This window comes from Zingiber officinale, chromosome 7B (genome assembly GCF_018446385.1).
Source record: "Zingiber officinale cultivar Zhangliang chromosome 7B, Zo_v1.1, whole genome shotgun sequence".
NCBI classification, from domain to species: domain Eukaryota; kingdom Viridiplantae; phylum Streptophyta; class Magnoliopsida; order Zingiberales; family Zingiberaceae; genus Zingiber; species Zingiber officinale.
This window is the reverse complement of record NC_055999.1, coordinates 45,192,885-45,202,686: the sequence shown is the minus strand read 5'-3', so window position 1 is coordinate 45,202,686 and position 9,802 is coordinate 45,192,885. Positions and strand designations below refer to the sequence as shown.

At 40.9% G+C, this 9,802-nt stretch overlaps 1 non-coding gene across 1 annotated transcript; it reads right to left on the bottom strand.

The window, feature by feature from the left end:
- Window positions 1-2,170: 2,170 nt before the first annotated feature.
- Window positions 2,171-2,276, bottom strand: LOC122007569. Its single transcript, XR_006119041.1, has one exon. It is a non-coding gene; the product is annotated as a small nucleolar RNA R71 (small nucleolar RNA).
- Window positions 2,277-9,802: the final 7,526 nt, after the last annotated feature.

Below are 9,802 nucleotides of genomic sequence, written 5' to 3'. Positions count from 1 at the left end.
GAGTCGAAATTGGTGAAGATTATGCGTCCTCGGACAAGCTTGGAAGGAATTGAAGGGAGAGAGCATCAGGCCGTGTACCACACACGGCCGTGTAGTTTTAACAGGAAGGGAAGAGGACATGGCCGTGTGAATCTCACACGGCCGTGTCTTGATTTGAAGAAATTAGAGCAGATGCCTTACATGGCCGTGTAGATCTACATGGTCGTGTGAGGTTTCCAGAGGCCAAGCAGGTGGTGGCCGTGTGCACCACACGGCCGTGTAGCATTTCCAGAGAACAGAAGGGTCCTGGCCGTGTGAGTCACACGGCCGTGCAGCTTTGGCAGAGAAGGAACTGGACATGGCCGTGTGAATCTCACACGGCCGTGTTATGGGGCCATGTGGCGCCCGATTTCCTCCTCTATTTAAACCCTCCTTCATGAATTGAAAGGGGATCTCTCCCCCTTTGGGAGAAGGCAAGATTTGGTGGTTTCCTCCCATTCTTGGGAGGATTTCTGGGCGATTCGAGGGGAGTTCTTGACGATTTCGACTCCGGAGCGAGGATTGGATCCGAAGACGAGGCTTCTTCGTAGATAAGTTTTCTCTTTTCCCCTTTTCTTGGTTTCTTGGATTGGGGATTTAAGAAATGCTTGTAATCTTTATTTCTTCGGGTATTCTTCCTCGATTCATGGAGTAGATCTTGTATTCTAGGATTAAGGGAGTATTTGTATGATGGATTGATGTAATCTCTTGTGGATTTGCCAATTTCTTGTTTCAATGACATTGTCTTGCTTGTATCAATTAGATCTTGAATGATTAATGGTGATTTGTGCTTAATTCTCATTCTTGATTGATTGTTTGGATTTCTTGTGGACTTTGTAAAGATAAACTCTCACTCGATCATCCGAGGGATCCACGTGACAGGTGCAAGCCCGTGTAAGGACGTTTGAGAGATAATCTTGAAGAGGAAATAGGAATATTCAAGAGAGTAGGATGGATCTTGTGATTAGTTTCTTGTATCTTGATAGATTAATAAGTTGTGGGCTTCTATGTTGATATCCGAGGAAGGCATAGTAATAGGTGCGCTTTTGTGTAAGGACAACGTAGGTTCACGTCTAATTGATCATATTTAGATACATTTCTTAGTCCTTAGCTGGTTATCTATTGCAAGAGAGAACCGACAACTTTCTACTAGTGTTTGACAATTGAGGGATAAGAATTGGTGAACCATTTACATTCAAGAAATCTTACAAAGAAACCGAAACTCCTAGAATCTCCCTTTATCATAACCCAAAACACTAAACTCTTGTTTGTTGATTTTTAATATTAGATTTGTTTACCTTCACTTTGCATTTTAAACAATTGGATAGTTGTTTAGCTAATTCGCATTGAGACATTTCTAGTGCTTATTCCAGTCCCTGTGGATACGATAATCTTTTATATTACTTGCGACATTTCCGTAACAAGTTTTTGGCGTCGTTGCCGGGACTGCGCTATAACATTAGGAATTATCAATTGAGTTAGACTAAACATAACATTTGTTTTCCTTTCATATTGCATAGTTGTAACTAATCATTAGATTTCTGTTTTTACTTTCTTGTATAACTTTTACTTCTTGTTAATTCTTTTTGTACAAATTCAATTCTGCATTTTTGATTCTTTTATTTTTCTTTTTCTGTTGAATTGTCATTTGCTATCTTGTTCTTGTGTATGCGATGATCTAACTGCAGGGAATTCTTTCCTTTTGACCCTGAGATTGACAGAACTTTCCATAAAAGAAGAATTATGCAAAGGCAAATTGAAGAACATGAACATTTGAACATGGCAAATAGACTACTCAAGGATTATGCAGCACCTTATGCAAGAGGTTTTCGATCTAGTATTTCAAGACCTTCAGTGGAAGCTAATAACTTTGAGATCAAACCCGCAATTATATCTATGGTGCAGCAGAACCAATTTGGTGGAGGACCTCATGAAGACCCCAATCAACACTTAGAGGTCTTTTATGAAATATGTGGTACCATGAAAATGAATGGAGTTCCTTCAGAAGCAGTTAGATTATTATTATTTGGGTTTTCTTTAAGAGATAGGGCAAAGCAATGGCTGAATTCTTTGGCCCCTAATAGCATCACCACTTGGGAGCAGTGTGAGCAACAGTTTCTTGATAAATTCTATCCACCAAGCAAAACAGCTCATATGAGGAATTTAATTGCAAGCTTCAAGCAAACTGACTCAGAATCTCTTTTTGAAGCATGGGATAGATATAATAGTATGCTCAGACAATGCCCACATCATGGGTTGGAAAGATGGTTAGTGTTGCACACTTTTTATAATGGTATCAACTATCATACCAAAGTGTCCCTTGACTCAGCTGCTGGAGGGGCACTTATGAATAAAAGTTTAGATGAAACTGAAGAAATTATTGACAGTGTAGCACAAAATCATCATCAATGGGCAAATGAAAGAAGTGGTGGCTATTCTTCTGTAAACCCATCAATTAAAGCATCAGGGAAGTTTGATGTAGATGCAGTCACTCTTTTGTCTGCAAAATTAGACGCTCTTACAAAGAAATTTGAGAATATGGGGACTAGTGCTAATATGGGCAATGCTATTAGAACATCTTGTGAAGTATGTGGGAGTTCAGAGCACTCAAATGACTCATGTCCATTGGGAGTTATCACTGCACAAATCAATCAACTGGAATAATGTGATGCAATCATGAGTTACAATCAAAGGCAGAACAACCCATACTCAAATACTTATAACCCTGGATGGAAGAGCCATCCCAATTTTTCTTACAGAAATAATTAAGATCAAGGACCATCTATGGGGGCAAGACCAAATTTTCAAGCTGGGCAACAAAATTTTCAACATCTATCTTCTCAAGGCTTACCAAAGTCAAATATTGAAAAGATGCTTGAAGAAATTATCTCAAGTCGGAATGAAATGAAGCAAGATTTAGCAAAGCTCATTCAGAGAATGGATAATTCTGAAAAGCATCAAAAGATCCAGGATAGTCAAATTGCCCAACTAGCTTCCTCATCATCCAGAGCACCAGGACAACTTCTAGGAAAACATGATGTGAATCCTATGGAGCATTGCAATAGAATTGAGCTTAGGAGCGGACGGACCTTGGGAGACTCCCAAGTGACTGCTCCAAAAGGGATACAAAAAGAAGAAGAGCTCTCTCCTCTTATACCAAATCAGATTCAAGCTAATGAGGAGAGTACCATTGAGGTTGAAGAGACTCTTCCACTGAACCATTAGAGCAAAGCTGTCCCTTTTCCTCAGAGACTTACAATGCTCAAGAAAGATGAAGAATTTGGCAAGTTTTTAGAAAAAGTTAAGGAAATCTGTGTAGAGGTACCTCTTATTGATGTTATTCTTCAAATGCCTAGATTTGCCAAATTCCTGAAGGATCTCATGTCAAACAAAAGAAGAATAGGAGAGGTTGAGACCATTGCGCTTAGTGAGGAATGTAGTGCTATTTTGGAGAAGAACACTTCCCCAAAACTAAAGGACCCAGGGAGCTTTTATATTCCTTGCAACATAGGAAAAGAATTTTTTGAAAAAGCTTTTTGTGTTTTGGGGGCAAGTGTTAGCCTCATTCCCTATTCAATTTGTAATAAATTAGGTCTCAAAAACATTAAACTTACTACTATGGCACTTCAACTTGCCGATCATTCCTGCAGGTACCCTTTGGGTATTATAGAAGATGTGCCAGTAGAGGTGAATGGAAATGTTATTCCCACAGATTTTGTCGTGTTGGACATGGAAGAGGACCCCAGGATTCCTATCATATTAGGAAGACCTTTCCTTGCTACAGCTGGAGCTATAATTGATGTTAAAAATCATAAGCTTTCTTTGGTAATTGGTAAGGAAAGGTTGGAATATGATTTATCTAATATCTCTAACCATGTCTCGTCTCTTTTAAATGCTTGTAGCAGGACAAGCATTTATAAACTTGAGGAATGGAATTTCCATCCTCATGGAAGGCCACCAAATGAAGGAGACAATGTGGTGGAAGATGTTGGGAGAAGATCTCCCAACAAAAACGAAAAGTATATCTGTCCTCCAAGGGCGAGGAAAAGAAGTGAATGATCAAGTTTGGTCGAGCTAAATGTTGGGTTCTTCGAGCCGCGAAAACCGCTTTTTCACGTCGTGGAAACCCCGAAGGACCCAAAGCCGTAGATCCGTGCAAAGATTCGTATACAAAATTCGAAAAACTATTTCTTGTACGAGTTCAAAAACTGATCTACTACTTAGATCTACGAGAAAAATGTTTACCCTTGTAGCGATGCCCTTCACGTTCCCGCTCGTCCAAATGATGCCGGATCTCAAGACCGTCAAGCGCCGGTCCTCTAGAAGTATCCACACGGACACACTAGATGGAGATGACCAAAAACCAAGGTGTTCTAGCACCTATGTGGTTCGGCCAAGGGAGGAGAGGGAGAGGGAGAGCTTGAGAGGGAGAAGGAGGAAGATGCACACAAGTGAATGAAAAATGAATTTCATCACCCAAAAACAAAGTGGCCGGCCACTTTTCAAAATTCACATTAATTGCATTAATTGCAATTAATATGAAACCATAAAATCACATTAATTGCATTAATTGCAATTAATATGAAACCATTAAGAGAGTGACTTTGTAACTTCCATGAGGTGGCATCCATGATGATGTGGAACATCATTATTGGTCCACCTAATGCCAACTCACCAATGAGGTGGCAAAAGGTCAAGTCAAAATTGACCTTTGGTCTTCCTTCTCAAGTCAAGTCAAACTTGACTCAATCTCTACCATGGTGGATCTAATCCAACCATTTGATTCGAGCCAACTTAATATAATGAATCTAATTCATTAAATTAAATTGATTCAATGAGTCAAAATCTAAATTAGACTCATTTAACACATGAATCAACTTGAGTCGAACTCAAGTTAGCCCAATTAGGATTACTCTTAATCCAATTTGATTCATCAAATGAATCTAATCCTCTTGGTTCATCATATGAACCTAATCTCCACCTAATTGTCCTAAGTGTGTGACCCTATAGGTTCTTGTAACGTTGGCAATGCCCTAAACCCATTTAGGAGCATAAGTAATGAGCGGTATCTAGCAACACATCATTACTACCCAAGTTACAAGAATGTCGAGATCCGACATCACCTTGTGACTACTAATTGTGACTCCTCACAAAAATAATGACAAGTGTCCTTCTATCCTAGACATCTAGATTGATCAATGTGAGGCATAGACCGTGTCATCCTCTAATCAATCTAAATCTTGAACTCCAAGTAGACTCACTCGATCAAATGAGCTCAACATCTAATGTTGACTCATTTGGGCATGGCCATGCACTTAGTGGTCTCACTCTATCAAGAATAGCGATGTCGCTCCCGTCATATGGGAGGGATAGATCCCATCTACATCACTCACATCCCTCTGCATAATTCGTTACATACCCAGTAATCGCCTTTATAGTCCACCCAGTTACGGGTGACGTTTGACGAAACTAAAGTACATAACTCCTTATGTAGGGATCCATGGTGACTTCAGGTCTAAGGACTAATAGTCATACTAATAGCCACATGAGAAAGTATATAACACTCATATAACGGTCCATGATACTTTCTCATGGCGGGTCATTCAATATACATTCTCTAATGCATACCCATGTGTCAGCTTGATATCTCTATATCCATGACTTGTGAGATCAAGTCATCGAGCTGACCTACATGCTAGTCTTATTGTATTAACATTGTCCCTGAATGCTAATACTCGACTAGGAATGATTTAGAGTAGTGTTCCCTATATCATCTCACTATCGATTCAACTAATCGATTGATATAGGTATGAACCTTCTACTCAAGGACGCTATTATACTTAGTCTATTTGGCACTAATATAAATAAGTATAATAACCAAACAAATGCCTTTATTAATATACAAGAATATGATATACATGAGTCCATACAATCATCAAATGATTGGCTCTAGGGCTCTAACTAACAATCTCCCACTAGCACTAGTGCCAATCAGTATAGGCTCTAAGGCCTAAAGACCTAGTGTGACCATCATGCTTCCTCTGTGCCAAAGCCTTGGTCAAGGGATCTGCGATGTTAGCCTCTGTCGGTACTCTGCAAATCTTCACATCTCCTCTATCGATAATCTCTCGAATGAGATGGAAGCGCCGTAGTATGTGCTTGGTCCGCTGGTGTGAGCGAGGTTCCTTCGTGCTATAGCTCCATTGTTGTCACAATAGAGCTCAACTGGTCAGCGATGTTAGGAACCACCCCAAGTTCATGATGAACTTGCGGATCCAACCGCCTCCTTTTGCCTCCGATGCAAGAATGTACTTGTTGTAGAATCGCCATCAGATCCCGCTTTGAACTCTTCCATGGAGCCACCATTAATGCAAAATACGAACCCCGATTGCGATCTATAGTCATCCCGGTCGGTCGAAGCTAGCATCACCGTAACCCTTTACGCTAGCTCATCATTGCCTCCATATATCAAGAAATATTCTTTAGTCCTTCTTAACTACTTAAGAATATTCTTGACCGCTATCCAGGACTTTCACCTTGACTGGTATCTGCTCGTCATGCTCAAAGCATACGAGACATCAGGTCGAGTACATAGCATGGCGTACATGATCGATCCTATGGTTGAGGCATAAGGGATCTGATCCATGCGGTCTCTCTCCTCTCTAGAAGAGGGACCTTGAGTCTTCGAAAGACTCACGCCATGTGACATCGGCAGAAATCCCTTCTTGGAGTTCTGCATGGTAAACCGAAGGAGTACCTTGTTAATGTATGTACTCTGACTTAGGCCAAGCAATCTCTTAGATCTATCTCTATAGATCTGTATCCCTAGAATGCGGGATGCCTCACCTAAGTCCTTCATTGAGAAGCAACTCCCTAGCCAGGTCTTGACAGACTGAAGCATAGGGATGTCCTTCCCAATGAGTAGTATGTCATCCACATATAATATGAGGAAGACAACTATGTCCCCTACAACCTTCTTGTAGACACAAGGCTCATCTTCGTTCTTGATGAAACCATACTGTTTGATCGCATTATCAAATCGAAGATTCCAGCTCCGAGAAGCTTGCTTTAGTCCATAAATGGACCTATGCAGCTTGCATACTCTGCTAGTATGCCGTGGATCTACAAAACCCTCAGGTTGTGTCATGTACACATCCTCGAGTAGGTTTCCATTCAGAAACGCGGTTTTGACATCCATCTGCCATATCTCATAGTCATGGTAGGCTGCAATAGCAAGCATGATCCGAATGGACTTAAACATCGCCACTGGAGAAAAGGTTTCATTATAGTCAATACCATGAATCTGCTTGAAACCTTTAGCTACCAAGCGACCCTTATAGATAAGTCCATCCATGTCAGTCTTTCTCTTAAAGACCCACTTGCACCCAATGGGTTTTACCCCTTCAGGTGGATCAACCAAAGTCCATACTTGGTTGGTGTACATGGATTCTATTTCGGATCTCATGGCTTCTAGCCATTTCTCAGAATCTGGTCTCATCACAGCTTCTTGATAGGTGGTAGGCTCATCCTCTATGAGCACAATGTCATAATGGTCAGACAAGAGAAATGAGTATCTCTCAGGCTGACGACGTACCCTATCAGACCTGCGAAGAGGTATGCCTACATGAACCGGTTGTTGTTCCTCAACTCCTTGTGGAACAACATCATCCACAACACTTTGTGGTTCCAGTTCAATTTCCATCGTGGCATTAGTGCTATTGTTCGCATCTTGAACTTCTTCAAGATCGAACGCGCTCCCACTAGTCTTTCTAGAAACAAAGTCCCTTTCTAGAAAGACCCCAGTCTTTGCCACAACTACCTTGTGCTGACTGGGAATGTAGAAGTAATATCCCTTAGTTTCCTTGGGATATCCGATGAAATAGCACTTGTCGGATTTGGGTCCTAATTTATCTGAGACTTGACGTCGTACGTAAGCCTCACAACCCCAAATCCTCATGAAAGACACCTGGGCATCTCTCCCAGTCCATATCCTATATGGTGTCTTTATCACGGCCTTTGATGGAACTCGGTTGAGTATGAAAGCTGCCGTGTCTAGAGCATATCCCCATAGATATGTCGGAAGATCTGTGTGACTCATCATAGATCGTACCATATCTAATAAGGTACGATTCCTCCTTTCGGATACACCATTCCACTGTGGTGTTCCAGGAGGAGTGAGTTGAGATAAAATCCCACACTCAGCTAAGTAGTCACGAAACTCATGGCTTAAGTATTCACCACCTCGATCTGATCGAAGTACCTTAATACTCTTGCCAAGCTGGTTCTGTACTTCATTCTTGAATTCTTTGAACTTTTTAAAGGATTCAGACTTATGTGTCATCAAGTACACATAACCGTATCTACTGAAATCATCAGTAAATGTGATGAAGTACCTATAACCGCCTCTAGCAGCGACATTGAAAGGGCCACATACATCACTATGTATGAGTCCTAACAAATCAGTCGCTCTCTCGCCGTGTCCACTAAAGGGAGTCTTGGTCATCTTGCCTCGTAGGCATGACTCGCATATCTCATATGATTCAAAATCAAATGAGTCCAGCAAACCATCCTTATGGAGCTGGGATAAGCGCTTGTCATTTATATGGCCTAAGCGACAGTGCCAGAGGTAAGTTTGGTTCAAGTCATTCGACTTGATCCTCTTGGTATTTATGTTATAGAGAGGGCTCTCTAGGTCTAGAATGTAGAGTCCATTTATCAGAGGTGCACTACAATGGAACATATCGTTTAAAAAGACGGAACAACATTTATTCTTTATTATAAACGAGTATCCTCTCTTGTCCAAACAAGAAACTGATATTATGTTCTTTGTCAAGGCAGGCACATAACAACAATCGTCTAATTCTAGTACTAGCCCAGAGGGCAGAGATAGATGATAAGTTCCTACAGCAATAGCAGCAACTCGTGCTCCATTGCCTACTCGTAGGTCTATCTCACCCTTCGTCAATGCTCTGCTATTCCTCAGCGCTTGTACATTAGTACAAATGTGCGAAGCACATCTGGTATCTAATACCCACGATGAAGAAATAGAGAGGTTGACTTCTATAACATTTATACCTGAAGTAGAAATCTTATTTCTCTTCTTCTTAAGATCTTCCAGGTATTCTTTGGAGTTCCTCTTCCAGTGCCTTGCTTGTCCTTGATATAGGTGACAAAGATGTTCAACCATATCGTAAGCGCTCATAAACTCATGTTGCTTCTGAAGCTCAAAGTTCATGGTTGCGAGCATAAGACAAGACACATCTAATGCGTCATCTCGATGCTTCTTGTAAGCATCTCAGTCTGCTCGCGTGGCAGTGGCAGGAGGGGCCTCCGGAATGGGCTGCTCCAGAACGTACAGTTTACGTTCTTGGGTGAGAACTATTCTCAGATTCCTGTACCAGTCCAGGAAATTTGCTCCGTTGAGCTTGTCCTTCTTAAGGACAGATCGCAGAGAGAAAATGTTCGTATTTGACGTCATGGTTATCTACAACAGAAAATTTGCAGAAATAAATATCATATTCTTTAAAAATCATTTAATTAGGCCTTTAATTAAACGATGCTCCCACTGAATTCTATAATTCTTGTGGGACAAGATCCACATCATACTAACCCTTGAGTTAGCTTTGGCTAATACGCCCAAGGCTTAGTATGATCAGTAGGTAACGATTACCAATTACATCTCTATGCAACTCTTGTTTATAGAATCAATATCCGCATTTATATTAAAACTCGAGTTAGCTTTGGCTATCGAGAGTTAATATAGATGTGATTTTTGACCTATCTT